Source organism: Pyrus communis, chromosome 5 (assembly GCF_041283825.1).
Source record: "Pyrus communis isolate YQ-2024b chromosome 5, ASM4128382v1, whole genome shotgun sequence".
NCBI lineage: Eukaryota > Viridiplantae > Streptophyta > Magnoliopsida > Rosales > Rosaceae > Pyrus > Pyrus communis.
Window position 1 is genome coordinate 32224479 of NC_142569.1, and position 20904 is coordinate 32245382.

Genomic DNA, 20904 nt, shown 5'->3' on the forward strand with positions numbered 1-20904 from the left:
CCCAAAACCCTAATGGCTAAATAGCATTATTTATACCACTACACAACAAAACCCTACCTAGAAAAGGTCTTAGAGCATCTCTAAATGAGACGTCAAATTCAAAACATCAACTTTCAATTGGATGGTTGACTTGACAATTTGACATACAGTCAATATTTGACTTCCACCTGATATTGCAAAATTTATTGATTCATTTATGTTTATTTTAAACAAAATAATAAAAGTTGGGTTGTTATTGGTTTAAAAATAATAAAATAATACTTAAATGTGCTAGCATTAAGGTGAGGTAAGTGGAATGCCTTTGGAAATAACAAAAATCATATTTCAAGGCAACTTCTAATTTGACATCTCTTTGTACATGTTAGCTTAGCCTTCTTTTACATGTCAGCTTTGACATCTCGGTTGGTGAAAATGGTATGTCATTTGTTACTGTTATATGTCTATGTGGCATTTTTGATGGTCTTAGAATAAAACTAGGAAACAAAATAAATTAAGTTAAACTTGGAAACAATCTCCTAGTCAAACAATGGAGAAATCTGCCATTTAACAAATCTACCATGTTTTAGACCTAAATCTCCTCCAAATCTAGCCCATGACAGCTTGTTTTAAAGATTAGAACAATCTAAACACATCTCTAGAAGGGGCCAAATCCCAAATTTGTAATCAAGCCCAAAATGTCACTTTGACAGTACGGTGCGCTGCTCCTTTATTTCGTCGTCATAAATAAACCGTTTGGTAGAAAAATGTGAAACTTTGATACGAACAAGCTGAGAGACTCACTATCATCCTCCAATTAGAATCACTCAAAAATTCATTTGTTTGAATACTTTATGCTCAAGAGTAAGTCGCATGTCCTACATTAAAAATATAATTCAAAATATCAGAATGCCACCAAAATAATCAATAAATTATACTAAGATTAGAGTAAAATATACAGAATAATATCGACTCATCAAAGAACGTGTTCGTCTCTCTAAAACCAAACAAAAATTTCCAGTGGGGAAAGAATTACATTGTTATTTTATTTTGTGGACATCTTATTAGTTATTAGTGTCAAAGTAGGTGGTTGTGCATAGACATAATTACATTACATTATTATAGTTCAAAGAGAAATGGAAGGTACCCAGCTAATTTCTTTTTAAGGTAAGAATAATTCATTCTGTCACAATTGCTTAGGAAAATGTTGCACCTGAGTTAATTACATTACCAAATTCACCCACATCATGAATCCTTGAGTAATGACTACAGTGTGAAAGTTGAAATCCCCACCTGCATGCCTTCATATGCCGCCACATACTAGAAGTTGGAAACTGGAAAGGTAGCGGGTTGTTGGAAAGGTTTAAGTAATAAATTTTCCAACCAGTTATAATAAATAGACATGTTTTTCCAAGATTTTATCCCTCAAGTCGACTGTTCCTCATGATCAACAAGGAAGCGCCAAAGGGATTACGTATTTATCTGCGTACGTATAACCCAAAAAACAAAGAGACGTGATATCACACATCATTTTTTACTTTTCACACCTTTCTAATTTTCGGCCGTCGGATTGGATGAATTAAAAAAGATCAACGGACAGAAATTAACAAAGGGTTTATGAGAAATAAAATGGGGTGTGTGGATAGCATACCCCAAAACAAAAAGAGACAATAAATTCCATAATCCCCAACTGTTCATCTCTTGTATTCCATCAGCAGAACAAAAAGATTATGCATCTCACTGAATTGGTCGACAAGGAAAGCTTGCTGACCGTAAGCCCGTTGGTGCCTTCTCAGTTTTCACATTTGATATGGAAAAATTGATTTTCGCATACTTATTTAGTTATTTTCTCTTCGTATCTATCTCGGTTTAGGTTTAATCTTTAGATTGAATAAATTAAAATAGAGTTAACAGACAAAAATACACAGAGGTGTGCAGTAAAAAAGAAAGTCCGAAAGTCACTTCCATTCTATATATACGGTCCTCTTCCCCTCAATCTTCATTCACTGAGTTTTCATTTTGCAACAACAAAAGAAAACAAACATGAAGAAATCCATTTCAAATTTCAAATTCCACCAAGCCTTTTTCGCAGCACTTTTATTAACCACAATTCTCTTATCAATTAACATGCAATGCTATTCAATCCGATCCAATCCAGTCCAATTCAATCACATCCTCCATTTTATCTTCACCACCAACCCTACCCTTTCATTGTCGTGCATTTGGTGCCTTTTCATTTCCACATTTTTCTACTACTTCACCTCTCGTCCCAAGTCCATCTTCCTCCTTGACTTCTCATGCTTCAAACCAAACCCTAAACAAAAATGCAGCTACGCAACCGCTGAGTCCTTCGTGCGCAGGACGAATTGCTTCACCGAAGAAAGTGGAGAATTCATGCGTAAAATCTACCTCAAATCTGGCATTGGAGACGAGACCTATGCACCCCAATTCGTCTTTGAATCAAACCCCACAGCGAACCTCCAATATGCTCTGGACGAAGCTCAACAAGGCATGTTCTCATCCATTAACTCACTCCTTGCCAAAACCAAAATCGACCCAAGTCGTATAGATTGCCTAATTGTTACATGCGGCAGCTTCTCTCCCATGCCCTCCCTCACATCCCTCATTGTCAACCTATTCAAGCTCAAACCCGACGTAAAAGCGTTCAATTTAAGTGGCATGGGATGTAGTTCCGGAGTAATATCAATCAATTTAGCTGCCAATATGTTGAAGCAAAGTAAAACAATTGGTTATGCCCTTGTGGTCATAACCGAGACAATTAGTTTGAATTGGTACTATGGTGATAACCGTCCCATGCTTGTAACCAATTGCATTTTTCGCGTCGGTTGTGCGGCCGCATTGATGACAAACGACCCGAGTTGCCGCCGAGTTGCAAAGATGGAACTCGTTCACTCCCTTCGTACTCACCATGGAGCGAGTGATCGAGCCTATAAAGCAGCATTTCAAGAGGAGGACGAGAAGGGCAATACCGGGATTGCTCTTACTAAAGATTTAATATCGGTTGCAGGCATGTTTTTACGTGAGCACATCAAAATTCTTGCACCCCGAGTCCTACCACTGAGTCAACTTGGTCTCTACGTGTACTCGGTAATTTGTTGTGCATTGTCCGGGGGCAAGTCGAAACCGATAGTTCCAGATTTCACCAAGGCGTTTGATCACTTCTGTATTCACACGGGCGGGAAAGCGGTGATCGAGCACGTCGGGCGGGTGTTGAGGTTGGGTGACGAGTTGACTGAGCCGGCTCGGATGACTTTGCACCGATTCGGGAACACATCGGGTAGTCTTGTGTTTTATGAGTTGGCATATTTTGAGGCTAAAGGGAGAGTTAGGAAAGGTGATAGGGTGTGGATGTTGGCGTTTGGGACAGGGTTCAAGGTTGGAAGTCTTGTCTGGAAGGCAGATTCGGATTTAGGTCAAGGTAGTGACGATAATCCATGGAGTGACTGCATTGATAGGTACCCATTGAAGTCATGGTAATTTATTCTGATGGTTGATAGGTACTAATTGGTACATTGGCAAGGATTTTCACTTTTCTTTTCTTTTTGAAATTAGCGGCATAGAAGCAAGCAAGGATTTTCATATATTTTATATATTTCGAAATTTTGTTATAAGATTTGGCCGTGGAGTTACTGCATTGATATATGTAGCTTGCGGATAGTGGAAGCACGAAAAAGGACCATCTTTTCTTTCACCCGAGAAAAGAAAAAAGAGGAAGAAAGGGAGAGCCAATTTATAGCTCTGATTAAATGCACAACTACTAGTAATTGACTAATAATAAAATAAGTAATTTCATTTTTATAGAGACCATGTAATAGTAAAATAAGTATAGATGTTAAAAGAAAATAAATTATAGGTTTGTTGCCGAACCCAATATCACTATGCTTATGTGTTTGTTAGCTTGTTTTATATTTTTGAGCTTGAGTTAGGTTTGGCTTTTGTCTTATACGAGTCAAACTTGAGCGAGCTTAGAAATTTGAGTCCGATACTGAGCTCAAGCTGTTTAGAGATATTTCTTATAATAATTTGGTTGATTAAGTAAAAGCTTTTGCAACTTATGTCAATAATGAGTATGATAGTCTAAGACTACCTTGGTCTTATGCTTAAGTTCAAACCCATGACCAAACAGACTTTAGCTTCCTCCTCTAGCAAGTCCGCAAATCTTCCACGCCATTTGTAGCATGGCTTCTCTTTTCCAACGACCCCAATGGGCCAATCCTTCTCTTCTCTAGCGACCCACCTCCAATCCCTCTCTTCTACAAGAACCATGAATTGTTGTCCTCTATCGTTAAAAATGGTGACTGCTGAGGTAGGGGTGGGGCTAATAGAGGAAGGTAGGCGCTGAAGAAGAAGCCATGCTAACCATCGCATGGAAGATTTGCAACCTCTAAGAAGACTTCTGTTTGGCCTTGGGTTTCAAGATAATGCTAGGAAGACAAAATTTAAAGATAAATTTTGGAAACTAAATAATGTGTCACTAATAGGAATAAGCACGTTTATCAACATTTAAGTAATAAACCAATTATCAACTTCCATGTTCTTTTGTTTCCAAAACTTTGTTTACAAATTTAGTCTCTCTAGTATTACCTTAGGTTTAAAGGGTTGGTTTGTGTTTAGTTACTAAAGATAGCAAAGTGTTGAAATTGACGGTTATCTTAAAACCATTGGGCCACTTAGATGGTTAGTGAAAATGAGTATTAACTAGCCAGTACCTAAGTATTGTCCCTTATAAATTGACAAAGAGACTATATTGGTTTTGTATATAGATTGGCATAATAGAATGAGAATAATTGTCTATATAAAGGTTGAATCTACTCTTACAGAATGATGCGCTCATTATTCAACTAAAACTTATTATTAGTTGAGCATTGAGATGTTTGAACTGTGAATCATGACTTCATTTTACATGTAAGATTGTTCTTACAAATAATAGAATATATAATACATAAAAAATGCAACACAAATTATTTTCAAGCACACAACTTTAAGGTAGGAAATATAAACTTAAAAAAAAAAAAAAACAAAAACTTATGATTGGAACTCAGTGCGAGACTAAACCATCACGCTTATAGTTTCTTTAGAAGTAAAGGAATACGGAATGACATAATGATGCGAAATATATTAAGCACACAAATTAAACCCTCTTCTGACAATTGTAGCAAAGTATGTAAGTAGGGATCGTTCAAAACCGGGGATTAGGAGGGATTGCTAAACTCTTGAAAACTGACCTAAGAACTCCAAAACAAAGTTAAAAACACTAATTTGGACTCAAAGAATGAAAAACCAAAGTTAAAACACTAAAACAAAACAAAAACTCAAAACAGCAACTAGAAGACTCAAAACTGCCTAAAAACCACTTTTTGGGCAGTTTTGAGCACCTACACTAATTTGGACGAAATTGGTTGAAAACTTGACTCAAAACACTTAAAAACATGAACCAAAACAATTTCTAACTAAATTGAGACTTCAAAGTAAAGGGGGATTTGATTTGGACGAAATTAAAGTTGAGAAAACAGATTGCAAAGTAAAACTGATTTTGAAACGTTTTTTTGGGGTTTTTAATGGATGATGAACTAGTTAGGGGTTCTTTCTCCCCACATGACAAGTATGCAAATGACTCGATTTCCAGTTATTCCTTCATAGAATTATGAATGACAATGCCCCAAATTAACCGTGACATCACTAGTTAATCTCAAGTTTTCCTTGTGTTATTGAATTGGATGACATCATACGACAACCCAAAGCATTCTTCAAAAGTTCCTTACATGACATCATAATAAAGATACAATCAAAGATCATTACGTTCAATGAAAACTATAAGCATTGACCAAGCACTTGTGACGATGACAACATGACACTTATGCTAGGAATTGAACTTAACGCGATTGTGACTAGCAACCTTCACTACTTGTGAATATAAGTGTGTGACAATTATGTGAAACAAACTTATATTCTAGCATCATATTCATGCAAGCCAATTAAGTGTCGACCCCTAATTAACAAACACAAATACGTTATTACTCGCACAGTTAAGCCAATTGCATTCACGATTCAAGAACTCAAAACTGGAATTTATCAAATCAACTTGCACACATAGTTATGGCTTCGAAATCACCCCTAACCAATAGGGGTTAGCCACTCATGTTCATAGCAAAATGAAAGGAAAATAAATTAAACATTGAAATCATAAAACGAATTACACCTAGAATGCACCAACGACGAAGCTTGAGCATCCAAGAGTCTTTCCTTCTTTCTCCTTGCTACGGCACAAAGGTGGATGGGATGGTTGGGATGTGTTTTAGGATCAGGGATTATGGAATTGGATGGAGGATAAGCACGACAAGGTGTAGTGTTTGGCTGGAATTGTGTTTTTAGGATTTTAGGATGTGTAGAGTGGTGTGGCTAGATGAATGGACGAAAATTGGGTGAATGAGTGATCCCCCAAGTGCCTTGCTGCAAAGCCTTATTTATAGGGCTAGGAAAGGTTTTGAACTTAGTTGAAACCAAAAGGTTTTTTGTACCAGAAATTCTATACATGAAACACTTAAAGGATATATGTGTGTAGCTTGGACAAGGTAGGAGACAAGATAGGACGGCTAGGAGACAAGGTAGGACGGCTAGGAGACAAGCTAGGACGGCTAGTGACAAGCTAGGACGGCTTGTTCTTCCAATACAGAAATTAGGCACCATGTGTGAATAGATAAAGCCTTCTAGAAATAAGGTTTTTTTAGGCCCCCTTGCAGCTCCCTAACTGAATTCAAGCCTTCAAATTCGTCCATCCTCATGCCTCCATGCTTGCACTATCCAATCTTGGCCCAAAAATGCTCTAGAATGCTCCAAATTGCTTCTTTTTGCATACTTTGACACTAAAACCTGAAATTGCACGAAAATGACTTTAAACACTTAAACTAACTAAGGAAAAACAACATAAATGCATGAGAACAAGCCAATTAAGTCGCATAAAAATGCTCATATCACATAATGACTTAAAAAAATGAAACAAAAGATTATCAAGCTAAAAAATATATATACATAATGCATAAAATCTTTAGCGACAAGTAGAGAAAATTTATAGCAGTATCCTATCTTTAAAAAGTTTTCAAAGTAGACACTGGAACTAGGAACAATGAACAATTCGGCAAAAGACTTCGGTTTTTGAAATTTTGCAGTATGTTTTAGGGCTCTTTGAGCGGCATGTTATTTTGTTAATTAAATTAGTTTAACTTTATAGGCCTCTGTATATGTATTTAGACAAGAAAAGTATTATTGTTCTAAGGATTTCTATACACTAAGGGCACCAAACGGGAATGGAATGGAAAGAAACGGAATCGTATTCCTCTCGCAGCATTCTGGTGTTTACTAACATGTAAAGAATGAAAAAGTAAGTGGGACCCACTTAAAATCGCGAATCGAATTCCTTAATCTCCGCGGAATTCAATTACCTACATGGAGGTGGTAATTGAATTCCTGGAGGAAGCTTTCTTCTGTAATCAAACATTTCTACCCCAAATACCCTTGTACCTTCCACCAATAGTGCACCCTCTCCTTCGTTTCTCCTCCGCCGACTCCTTACACCTTGACCAACACCACGACACCGAACTTACACATACCAGCAAGAACACCAAAATTGTTTCGACTCATCCGCCGAGTTGACCATTCAATCTCGTCCGTTAGCCACCACAGTGGGTTTTTGCTTTCTGTTTGTCCATAGCCATCCACCACTGACCCATCTTGATCCACACACCGGCAACCCATTGTACCACTTTCCCAGCACAACCCACCTTATATATGACACTAAGATCTGGTAACAATTCTATCTTGTATTTTGTGTATGATTTGGTGAAGACAAAGGTCAAATTTGGTGGAATAGGGATTGGGCGTCATGATTGCATGGTGAATTAGGAAGTACTATGCGAGTTGGTATTGGCGGAGGAGGTGCTTCGATGGAAGAGCTAGTGAAATGCAGACGAAACAGAGGGTTGGTATCGATAGAAAGAGTTTGTGTGTGGTGGTGGCAACGGCAGAACGAGGGCTGGTATTGGTACAGAGAGAAACTGATGGCCCTTTTGTTCTGGCTGGCCCTGTTTTGGGGTGTTTCAATCCAAAAAAATTTATATATATTACCTGACACAAGGATATTTTAGTAATCACATTAATTTTCATTCCGATTCATATAAATTAGTAAATAGTTTATATCATTCATATTCCGATTCCATAAAGTTTTAGTAGACAACTTTAATAAGAATCTGATTCTGATTCCACCTCATTTCAATTCTTTCTCAATTCAATTCCTCCTCAATTCAATTCCCTTATTTTTTTATTACGGATTAATAAACGCGCCCTAAGTTTTGCAAACTAAAATAATGGGTGTGTGTGTCTATATATATATATACATTTGTTAGGTCATCTCCAATCGAAGGATCCAGAGGGTCAGAGGGCCGAAAATAGCCCGAAAACTGTCTTCAACTGAGGACTAAGCCAGAGGGCTGTGGAATCTGAGAGGGCCCCATGGAATTGGAGAGGGCTAAAGGGCTAGAGGGCTGGCTAGAAAATAGAGCATTCATATCGGTTATAATCGACAGGATTGCTTAAAAAAAATTTGAATACAACGGCTAGTTGACTAGCTGTTGTATTCAATTTTTTTTTTTTTTTGGTTTTTTGGGCTTTTTTTTTTTTTAATTCTTAAAAATTCTATTTTTTTTTTCCTATAAATATCTAAACCATTCATTAAATTTAAGTTCTAATTTTTTTGGTTTTTTGGGCCAGTTATCGTTGTAGTTTTTAAATTTAAGTTGTTGTAGTTTTCAAATTTAAATAATAAATTATGTTTGGCCCTATGGCCCTTTGGCTCTCTGTTGGAGACGGTTTTTCGTGACAGGGCTAAAACGAGCGCTATGGCCCTCGGTTGGAGACGGATGCAAATATGGACATGTACTGTTCATTAAAATATTAACATCTTGGAGAATCTTGGAGGTCCAGAGGGCTGGCCAGAGAGCTCGTTTTAACCCTCTGGCCCTCCAAGATTCTCCAAGATATTAATATTTTAATGAACAATATATGGCCATATTTGCCTCCGTCTCCAACCGAGGGCCAGAGGGCTTGTTTTAGCCCTGCCACAAAAAATCATCTCCAACCGAGGGCCAAAGGGTCATAGGGCCAAACATAATTTATTATTTAAAAACTACAACTTAAATTCAAATTCAACGGCTAAGTGACGTCAGCTAGCCGTTGGTAGCTGACATCATGCTGACGTCAGCTAGCTGTTGGATTTGAATTTTTCTTTTCATATATATAGGGTGGATATTGGGCTATAATTCACACAACTTTGAATTCAATCTCTTTCAATTCAATCTTTTTCAATTCAAGTTTGCAATGAATTCCAACTTTGGATCCTCTTCGGATTTCATCTGGGGGTCCTCATCCAATTCCAAATTGGAAGCAAAATGGGCGTAAATGAGATGAGAAGATGAGGAGTGTGATGAAGAAGTTCAAGTAAGGCACAACAAACAAAACATAGCAGCAGCCATGGTGTGTCAGCTAACTGAGGAACAACCTCAATAAGGTGGCTCTATTGCTGGTCGCTCTTACAAACCACGAAACAGAGCGATGTCGCATGCCAATCTGATGAACAACTACTTCAACCCCAACACGGTGTACACAGAAGAGGATTTCAGACGTCACTTCTGGATGAGGCGTCATGTCTTCGAGCGTTTACTTCGTGATGTCCAGCAAGTCAATCCATACCTTCGACAGAAGCTGGACAGAGTAGGCCACCCTGGTTTCTCACCTCATCAGAAGGTTACTGTTGCACTTCGAGTGATGGCCTATGGCTCCCCAACTGATTCGATGGATGAAACCCATGGTATATCTGAGTCTACATGCCTTGATACTTTTCAACAATTCTGTGACACAATTGTTCAGGTTCACAAAGACGAGTACCTCTGGGAGCCAAATCAAGAAGATCTGAATCGGCTCCTTTGCAAAGCTAAAGACCGTGGGTTTCCGGGCATGATAGGGTCATTAGACTGCATGCATTGGGATTGGAAGAACTGTCCCACCGGATGGCAAAGAGGCTTTAGCGGAAGGTCGAGAAAGCCAACTGTTGTGTTAGAGGCGGTTACCTCATATGACACATGGATTTGGCATGCTTTCTTTGGAGTCCTTGGATCCCAAAATGACATTACAGTTCTTGGGCGTTCACCCCTTTTCAATAACTTGACGGAACGTAAAGCACCTCAACTTCACTACTACATCAACAACCGTCGATACAATATGGGGTATTACTTGGCAAATGGCATCTATCCAAAGTGGGCAACACTTGTCCAAGCAATTCCAAACCCTAGGAATGACGCAGAAAAGTTGTTTACCTTACACCAAGAGGCATACCGGAAAGATGTTGAGAGAGCTTTCGGTATTCTACAAGCACGGTGGAAGATTATTAGCGAACTGGCAAGAGGGTGGAGTCGAGAAAATTTGGACTCCATCATGATGTCTTGCATCATATTACACAATATGATAGTGGAGGATGAGCGAGATAAGTATATTTATGGAGAGTCCGATGACGACCAAGAAGATCCAAATAGGTCAAGAAGGGCTCGTGCAAAAATATATGATGGGCCTAATTTGCCTTTCAATCCAAGAACTGGTAATATCTCTATAAATGAGTACATGAGGCGTTATAGAATGATACGTTCTCGTGCCACAAACAAGTACCTACAACATGATCTTGTTGCACATCTTTGGGCCAAAAGAAGCATGATGTAGGCGTTTAAGTTTTATGATGTTAAATGTTTTTTAAAATGTTGTTTAAATTTCATGTTGTTAAATGTTTTTTTATGTTGTATAATTTGTATGTTGGTTAATGTTATTTAATGTTATTTCATATTGTTTAATGTTGTTTCATGTTACTTAATTTAATTTAATGCTGTATAATGGCTTAGGAAGTTATAGGAAAAAAATATAATTTAAAAAAAATATGAAACAAATTTTGTGAAATAGAAGTTATAGGATAAAAATAGAATTTAAAATAAAATAAAGTAACTATGTGAAATAGAAGTTATAGGAAAAAATGGAATTTAAAAAAAATGAAACAAATTTCGTAAAATAAAAGTTATAGCAAAAAATAGAATTTAAAAAAAAATATTAAAAATAGAAGTTATAGGAAAAATTTTGTAAATAAAAAATAATAATAAAACTAAAAAAAAAAAAAAAAAAAATTCAAATGCAACGGCTAGCTGACGCAGCTAGCCGTTGCATTTGAATTTTTTTCTTAAGCATTCATGTCGGTTATAACCAACAGGAAAACTGAATTTTCTGGCCAGCCCCGGGCTGGCTGCTTGACTGCTGCTTGTAGCCAACCCTCCAGCCCTCTAGCCCTCTTCGATTCTGTGGGGCCCTCTCAGATTCCAGAGCCTTCTGGCCTAGCCCTCGGTTGGAGACGGTTTTCGGACTATTTTCGGCCCTCTAGCCCTCTGGACCCTTTGGTTGGAGATGGCCTAAAACGAGTCATCTGGCCAGCCATCGGTTGGAGATGACCTTATCTAGCGTGTGCAAGAACCTTGGCTTATATAGTGGCATAAGCACAACAATCCAATATTGGCTTGTATAGATTAATCCAGCATATAGAATTGCCATGGTACCAGCCTTTAAGGTACGGGATTTTTATTTTATTTTTATATAGATTAATCTAGCATATAGAATTGCTATGCTACCAGCCTTTAAGGTACGTAATTTTTATTTTTATCTTTCAAAAAAAAAAAAAGTGATTAATTGTGGTGTTCAAATCACATTGAACTTCAACGATTCTCACTGCTTATTTTACAAGTTCCACCTCATAGATCATTTTTACAAAATATTACTCCAATCGAAAATATTTGAAGTATCTAAATCAATAAAAATAAATTGACAAACAATATATTATGAGAAACATTAAAATTTCATCATGAAAAATAAATAAGCAATTGATAGGAACCTATCAATTCAATTATTGTCAAACATATGTCAACAACCACCGGCGGAACCAAGATTAGATAATATTGGGGTCATGATAAGCATATACAAAGCTACGTCAAAGTGAGAAGTGGCTACGACCCCTTTCCTCGCTGAAAAACACAACTGGAGCTCTGAGTCAGCCCTCCCCTCACCAGAAATCTGGACTGGTTCAGCGGCTTCATCCCCCCGGTGCTCTGTTTCTGCTGCTGTGCAGCAGAGCTTTTTTTTTTTTTTTTTTTTTTCAAATTCCAGGCCAAAAAATATAGGGGGGAAGCGTGTCCCCCGTTCTCTCTCTACTAAACCCCTTTATTTTTCAAGCTTTGCCAATCAGAGCAAAGCTGCTTTTGCTCAGTCTCTCTTTACTAAATTCTTTTCCTTTTCAAGCTTTCTCAATCAGAGAGCAAAGCTGCTTTTGCTCCCCCCTCCAAATCTCAATCTCAATCTCAACGGAACGGAAAACCTCTCCAATCTCAATCCTGTTTGGCATTTTGCTGCCGCCAGCCACTCCAGTTCCAGTTCCAACCTTCAAAGCCAATCTTTAGGTAAGAATTTGAGTTAGGCACATCATAAAGGACAGAGGAAATCTGAATTAAGAAGAAGCTGCACCGAAGAAGAAGAAGATAGGAGAAAGAAAGGAAAAAATTGAAGAAGCAGCAGCAAAAAGGAGACCGGTTGAGAAACAAAAAGCTAAAACTCACACCTACAAACCGTTTCTTTCCCAAACTAGCAGGGGTCCAGACAAAAAGACAATGGGGAAAACATGGGGTTATTGGGGTCATGTGAACTCAATGACCCCAATGTGGCTCCGCTAGTGTCAACAACTATTATAATCTATAGAGGCTTGTCGATGATGGCTATAAGAAATTGAAGAGTAATGTTGAAGATTGTCAAGATTTGTCGATTGAGATATTTTATCGACCATTTGGTGCACACAACAAAGTTTCACATAAGAAGAGAGAAAGATAAGATAATGTGATAAAATAAAAATAAATATAAAAAAAAAAACGTAGGAGAAGTAGGTTGTACTTTGCCCATAAAATCAAATACAATACAAGTATAATTATACATGAAATTGTTTTTGCTGTTGGGGTCATGGACTAACACTGACTCATTGCGGATGGTACAAGCACGAAAAAGGACGATCTTTTGATTTTTGTTTTTCTTTGACCCAAGAAAAGAAAAAAGAGAGAACAAAAGGACCATCTCCACCTTTGTCTACAAGTAAAGTCAATTTATACTGAAAGAATGAGCCAATTTATGGCCTTCATTAGATAATGCACACCACTACTAATTGACTAATAATAAAATAAGTAATTTTATTATAAGAGACGTATGTTATAATAATAAAATAATTTATTGATGTTGAAAGAAAAATAAATTAGGAAAATAGCTAGAAATATGATATTTTTTTAATTTTGGAATAAAAATAGAGCAAACTAGTCATGCACAAGCCATACACACTATGCACAAAACTGAAATTACTAAAATACACATATAAATACTAAAAATCATCAACCCATTGCATCATTTTTCTCATTTGGAAGAGAAGGATGTTGAGAAAGCTCCATGAGCTCTGAGTTTCTGAGTTGAGCTCATATCTTGAGCTCCAATTTCGAAGATAGGGAAGTCTAAAGAGAGGTGAGAAGAGTGAACTGGGTTTTGGGTTGACCTCATACCTCTAATTCCGAACTAAGAGATGCGAGAGAGGTGAGAAGAGTGAGTTGGGTTTTTGACCATATTTTCTGTTTTGGTCGAAAAGTTCCATTTTTTCTAGCGACTAGAGCTTTGGTAGGCATAGTAAGGTATGGTGTATAGTTCCAAGTTCCTTCATCAACGATTTATGGAATAAATGGGTTGTTTGTAAGATGAATTAATACTTAGAAGTTAAATTAGGGTTTGTGTTTCATGTTGGGGCATATAAGTTGCGGATTTTTTTTCAAGTTTTGACGTGCTACAAAACTATGATAGAACAATTTCTAGTTCAAGTGTTCAATTGTAGTTTGTGAATTTTTTTTTTCGAAATGTGCATGTGGTATACATACGGTGTGCATGGCTACATCTTAATATGAAAAGTGAGAATGTTTAATGTTTACTAGTTATGATGCACGTATGTTGTGCCTCAAAATTTAGCGAGTATGACCACAACTTAGTTGGCCTGGGTTTAAAACATAATTAAGAAAAAGCTTAAAGGACGTTAAGGGTCATGCGTGTCCATGAAATAACGACAATGAGTATTATGTTTTCCACGTGCATGGTTAAGCGGTGATTGATATACGTAACAAGACTTTTCAAACTGTCACTGTAACCTTATATACGTAACAATTATATTTTAATTGTATGCACTATACCAATAGGTTCCCGTTAAAGTTTCTTATTAATGCGAAAATCAGCTTGTTGCTTGATCTCCAGTTCTGTGCATATCATGTGCATGTACTGTACATATGATATGCATGTGGTGGGCATATAGTGTATATGGTGGTGACGTCATAGGTGATGATGTCATTTTTCTGATTTCGAAGAGAGGGTTGTGAGCTCTGGGTTTTTTGGTTAGCTTATATCTGTGAGCATATCATGTGCATGTCGTGTGCATGTCACTGTAAAGAGATGATTTTAATGAGATTTCCAGAATCTAGGTTCAAATAAAAAATTTGTAACCTACAGATCTTTAAGGGATTTCCATAATCTAGGCACCCATATATCGCCCAACGTTGTTAATTGTATGATGCACATCCACAACAAACTGACGTCGTTGCACGTATTGATACAGATAACAAATTTGGGATTTTCTTCGAACTTAAAGGGAGAAGGCGTCCACCAGCGGAGGGGAGAGAGAGAGATTGCAGCAAAAAAATTGGTGTCTTTAGTTTTTCATAATGGATTTCCTTCGATATCTGGAAAAAAATTTGGACTGCGGATTGGTTTGACCCAGATGGGTTTTGAATGGGATTTTGAATTTGGGGAAAAAGATGATGATTTGAGGAAAAAATTCCCAATCTGCAATCTGTAACTGCAAGCACATAAATGTGTTAACTTCCAGCCAAAGCATATATAATCAAAATTAAATCTTCCAACTGGGTTTTCCATTACCTTTCACTTCCAACCAATAAATATCAATTTTAGAGAGAGAGGGAGGGAGAGAGAGGGTAGAAAGAGAGAGAATAAACACAAAGAGTAGGGAGAGATATCAGAAAATGGGAGGAATTAACACATTTATATTCCTATTCACTTGGAAGTGAGAGATCTTAGGTTTGAATCTCGTGGATGGCGAATTCGATACCAAATTAGGCTATTCATTGTGTGGCTTAGATAAACTTCTTCCCTTTAGTGTTAAAATATTGATTTACTCAAAAAAATAAACACATTTATATACGAGGGCAATTAGGTTATTTCAAGGTGTAGGAAAAATTCTATTTTTATCCAATTGTTGTGCATGCTATGTGTATATTAAAAAAAACCTATTTTTGTCCTAGATTAAGAAAATGTCCAATTTCTAGCTATTTCCCAATAAATTATGGGTTTGTAACGCAACCCCAATGTCACTATCTCACGTATTTGTCTGCATGTATAATATTTTCGATCTCAAATTATGCTTGGCTTGCTTTTAATACGAGGTGCATTATACTAGTTGAATTCGAGCAAGCTTAGAAAATTTAAACCCGATAGCGAACTCATGTTGTTTAGATTTATTTCTTATATAATAAGTTGTTTGATTGAGTAAAAGTTTTGCAAATTTATATTGCTTGTCAATAATTTATTTTTTTAACAAAAGATATTATTTACACTAAGCGGGTAGAGAAAGGAAGTATTTTTGCTCACCATCATTTAGTGTGATGTATGCTCACCATCCTAGTTATCATCGTTAGATGAGTTTGAATTTCGACATTCGTGTAGTGGATAAGCACAAATCTCAATATTCAAACTCATTTAACGGTGATAAATAGGGTGGTGATCATACACCACACTAAATGGTGGTGAGCAAAAATGCACTTGTGGAGAAATGGGCTAAGCCTCACATTAGACTAGACTAGCCATAATAATGTGGTTCAAATTCGCTTTTGGTAAGAATCGAAACTAAGATATCTCAAATGAAGAGAAATACGACTAAATCGTAATACTAAGTGACTTATCAATAGTGTTAAGAGTACGATAATTTAAGACTAATCAACAATTAATACTTTCTCAGTTGTTTAGGAAAATGTTGCACATAATCGCATTACTAAGTTCACCCGCATCATGAATCCTTGAGTAATGACAGCAGTGTAGCGTGAAGACTGAAATCCCCACCTGCTTTCATAAGCCGCCCCACTGAAAAGGTGGCGGGTTGTTGGCAGAGATTTTGCTACCGAAAGATAATATATCATATGTTATTATATTATTATGAGTATTTGAAAAAAAAAAAAAAAATATTCAATCTACCCGTATAACAACATATGAAGTATCATTCCATGTATCTCTCACATACATATAACCCCATAAAAGACATAAACCCATGAACCAGGATCCTCGCCGGATCCATTCCCTAGGGATTCTAGGGATCACGCAATCGTGTCCGTTTATCGTATATCGTAAGGTCAGTTTTCGTTAGGTACTATTTATATTTGAATTTTAAATTTTAAATAATTTATGACCGCATAATATACAATGAACGGACACGATTGCGTAATCCCTAGAATCCCTAGAGAATGGATCCGGCGAGGATCCTGGTTCGTAAACCCATAATGCAAAAGTGTTCGACTTTTCAGTTTTCACATTTTTATATAGAAAAATCAATTTTTGCATTAAGTCATTTTTTTCTTCAATTCATTTATTTTTATATTTAAGCTTTAGATTGAATAATAAAAAGAAAATTGAAAATATACATACAGGTGTACATTAAAAAATAAAATGCTTTTTCTTCCTTCTATTTATTTCTCTTGAAAAAAAAAAAGTTTTTTTTTTATTAGCATTCCACATAATATTGAACACACCTCACATTAAAATTTAATATTAAATGACTTTTGTACCCTACTATGTAATGACAATTTCGACCTTATTAGGTTTAAAAAGAAAAACAAGAAATTTCTAAATACATCGCAAATCACTTTCAACGTATTATTTATCTTCTTCAACTCTCATAATCCGTCTCACCCTCTATTGTATAACAAAACCTAAGCAATGAAACTACAAGCACATTAATATTGAGAACAAATATTTTTGACGAATGAGACACTCGATGTTTCAGAAAGCTTCAAGATTTCTTGTTCATGTGAAGTTTTGTTTACGTGAAGTTTTGGTTATGTGACAGACATCGAACGATCATTGTTGTTGACAACTGACAGGTTAAATTAGTCGATGGACAGAATCAAGGAGAGTAGAATAGCAATGCTGGAGACGGAGTAGCTTGGGGTCTCAACCCTCCAAGATTTCCATCAGCAATGCCAGTCACTTCTGCATGCGCGTAATAGATTATGAGTTATGCCTTGTACACTCCATTGAATGAGGCTAATGAGAATAAGACCCACAACACCTCATTTAGGATTTGTTGAACTAAATCCCCTCAAGTTCAAAGTGGAGTTGTCCTTCATGTGTGGTTGGGAGAAATTAGAAAAACTTTGGTATCCCACAGGCCTTCAGCTTCACACCAAAGGTGCTTTGGATGATATTATGTATTTGCACATAAGATGTAAAGAGTATGGAGGGTACATAGGAAATATGGGGTATATATAGAAAATGTAAAGTGAATGTTAAGAGTGTAGGGTGAGAGGGTATTATATAGAAATATGTGGGATGTGTTAAGATAATTTTTAACTAAAAACAAATGTGGGGTGTATTAAGGATGTGGGATGTATTCAACAATATATGAAGTTAATATAACTAGCCAAAAAAAAAAAAATAGTGTGTTAAAATTATTTCCCTTCTATAAGACGGTCCTCTTCCCCACAATCTTCATTCACTGAGTTAGCATTTTGCAACAACAAAAGAAAAACCAACTTTTAGAATACAAACATGAAGAAATTCATTTCAAATTTCAAATTCCACCAAGCCTTTTTCGCAGCACTTTTATTAACCACAAACCTCTTATTAATTAACATGCAATCTTATTCAATCCTATCCAATTCAGTCCAATTCAATCAAATCCTCCATTTTCTCTTCACCACAAACCTTACACTTTCATTGTCGTGCATCTGGTGCCTTTTCATTTCCATATTTTTGTACTACATCTCTCGTCCCAAGTCCATCTTCCTCCTTGACTTCTCATGCTTCAAACCAAACCCTAACCAAAAATGCAGCTACGCAACTGTTGAGTCCTTTGTGCGCAGGACGAATCGCTACACCAAAGAAAGCGAAGAATTCATGCTTAAAATCTGCCTGGATTCCGGCATAGGAGACGAGACCTACGCACCCCAATACATTTCGAATCGAACCCCAAAGCTAACCTCAAATATGCACTGGACGAAGCTCAACAAGGTATGTTGGCATCCATTAGCTCACTCCTAGCCAAAACCAAAATCGACCCAAGTCGTATCGATTGCCTAATTATTGCATGCGGCAGCTTCTGTTGTGCCTTGGCTCGTTCGTTAGTGCGGAACCGAGATTCAGATTACAACCTCACCAAAATCACACACAATTGAACAAAATAAAATACAAGAAATAAAGACACCGAAAAATTTACGAGGTTCGGCAAAAACCTGCCTACGTCCTCGGAGAGATATTGCTCTTCACTATGAGAAAAACAGTACAAGTTACACATGAGTTAAATCGACATAACCCAATCCCATATCCCTTGTACACCCACTCACAGAATTTTCCCAAGAGCCTCACTCTACCCCAAGAGTTCTTTCACAAGAGATCTTTCACTCTAGCTCTCTTGATTTCTCTCACCCTTACCCATGGTAGAGCCAAATGCTCTCACCATCTCTTTGGATGCTTTACATCTCTTCCTTGCTCTCTCAAAACCGAAATGAGCTCACTCATTTGAACCAACACCCACGGGTGTTTAAGAGAACAAAACTTTTCCCACAAAACATGGCTTTGAAAAAGCCACAAAACATGGCTTTGAAAAAACCACAAAACATGGCTTTGAAAAAGCCACAAAACATGGAACTAATTTGGCCACTATCCAACAATCTCCACCTTGGCCAAATTGTACCAAAGTCCATTGGCCTTACGTACCAGCATGCACACTCTGAATCCACCTCGTTGGTCCTGTTCCGATTCAGTTACTGCCAATGCATGTGCAGCTGCTGCAAGCTAAAAATCACCATTTAGCTTCAGACAGGATCTCAACACATCCTCGTCTCCTCCAGCAGATTTTCCTCCTCTTCATTGTCTGCAACCTGGAAACTCGTCAGCGCGCCTATTTCCAGCAACAACCCATCGAGCCAGACAAAATTCCCACACTTCCTCCTACCTCAGGACCTTCTCATCACCTATGAATTCCATAGCTCCACCTGCTGCTAAACCCCTGCAACACTTGAGACTAAACATCACCAGGAGAAGTGTTGCTTCGAGTACCTAGAGGGCATACTCAAAGCCTTCCACCACAAACTTGCTAACCCGGCCTTGCACCCGTAGCACTGTGGACCCTTGCCTCCGGAACCGGATCCGAACCTGCTGTCTTTCTCAGATCCTCTTTCCAATTTTCTTCCACGATTTCAACCTTGAATAGCTTAAGCAGTCTTGTGCCCACCATCATCCATGGTCTCTTGTGTGTATCATTCCACACCAAAGAAGCTTGCACCTGCTCCAAACTTACTGTTTCTTTCCTTGCAGTAAAGTTTCACAAGGTTCTCGTACAAATCTGAAAGTGAGGTAAGAAGAAAGAGGCCTTTGTCTTCTTCCTCAACATCAACTTTCGCAGTTGATCCAAGCATCCCTAAACACGGCTTCCATTTCTTCAGGCTTCCATTACTCTCCTTTACCAAGAGCAAAACCGCCTCTCCCTTTAAACTGCTCAACTGAAAATTCCATGGTGAACAACAAATCTGGACCTCCAACGAACCAAAGCCCCCAACGATGCTCTGATACCAATTGTTGTGCCTTGGCCCGTTCGTTAGTGCGGAACCGAGATTCAGATTACAACCTCACCAAAATCACACACAGTTGAACAAAATAAAATACAAGAAATAAAGACACCGAGAAATTTACGAGGTTCGGCAAAAACCTGCCTACGTCCTCGGAGAGATATTGCTCTTCACTATGAGAAAAACAGTACAAGTTACACATGAGTTAAATCGACATAACCCAATCCCATATCCCTTGTACACCCACTCACAGAATTTTCCCAAGAGCCTCACTCTACCCCAAGAGTTCTTTCACAAGAGATCTTTCACTCTAGCTCTCTTGATTTCTCTCACCCTTACCCATGGTAGAGCCAAATGCTCTCACCATCTCTTTGGATGCTTTACATCTCTTCCTTGCTCTCTCAAAACCGAAATGAGCTCACTCATTTGAACCAACACCCACGGGTGTTTAAGAGAACAAAACTTTTCCCACAAAACATGGCTTTGAAAAAGCCACAAAACATGGCTTTGAAAAAACCACAAAACATGGCTTTGAAAAAGCCACAAAACATGGAACTAATTTGGCCACTATCCAACAGCTTCTCTCCCATGCCCTCCCTCACATCCCTCATTGTCAACCGTTTCAAGCTCAAACCCAGCGTAAAAACGTACAATTTAAGTGGCATGGGATGTAGTGTAATATAAATCGATCTAGCCGCCAATGTGTTGAAGCAAAGTAAAAAAATTGGTTATGCCCTCGTAGTCGCAACCGAGACGATTAGTTTGAATTGGTACTACGGTGATAACCGTCCCATGCTTGTGACCAATTGCATTTTTCGCATCGGTTGTGCTGCCGCATTGATGACAAACAACCCGAGTTGCCACCGAGTTGCAAAGATGGAAGTCATTCACTCCCTTCGTACTCACCACGGAGCGA

The 20904-nt window shown here is 37.6% G+C and overlaps 1 pseudogene across 1 annotated transcript; it reads left to right on the plus strand.

Moving 5' to 3' along the window:
* The first annotated feature begins 1983 nt into the window (after positions 1 to 1983).
* LOC137725067 (3-ketoacyl-CoA synthase 13 pseudogene) lies at positions 1984 to 3866 on the plus strand (annotated as a pseudogene). The gene has a single exon (XR_015962099.1). The product of XR_015962099.1 is annotated as a 3-ketoacyl-CoA synthase 13 pseudogene (transcript).
* The last annotated feature ends 17038 nt before the right edge of the window (positions 3867 to 20904 follow it).